Source organism: Sinocyclocheilus grahami, unplaced genomic scaffold (genome assembly GCF_001515645.1).
Source record: "Sinocyclocheilus grahami isolate Dianchi unplaced genomic scaffold, SAMN03320097.WGS_v1.1 scaffold4532.1, whole genome shotgun sequence".
Taxonomy (NCBI): Eukaryota; Metazoa; Chordata; class Actinopteri; order Cypriniformes; family Cyprinidae; genus Sinocyclocheilus; species Sinocyclocheilus grahami.
Window position 1 is genome coordinate 17,392 of NW_015509450.1, and position 504 is coordinate 17,895.

Genomic DNA, 504 nt, shown 5'->3' on the forward strand with positions numbered 1-504 from the left:
TGTTGGTGATTTTGGTGATCGGGAGTTGACCTTGCCAAATTTGGTGATTAAAAGGTATGTTTAACATGCAGGGCCGTCGCTAGTGGGGTGAAAGGTGGTGACAATTATAGGGGCCCCCACTGCCCAGGGGGCCCCACAAAATCCAGCAGTTATACTATATAGGCCCCTGTTCTGTGAATAATTCTAATATTTATAATAGTCGTATGCCACAGATTTTAATGAAAACCACAGAAACATGCAATTTGATAAATAAGTCTTCCAAATATCTGCTCGTCACCCCTCCCTAAAAATGGTTTAGTCCGATACAAGGTATTTATTAATTATTCAGTCAATGACAAACATCTGAGGGGCCCAATAAATCGTAAGTCCCACCCTAGCTTGTGAAAAGGACCAATCAGTGTTGACGCGGCAGCTGAAGTTAGAGATGAACTTGGTGGAAGAGACGGAGACTGATTGACTGATTGAAAATGATACGAAAACATAAATCAGGGTACCAGAAACGCC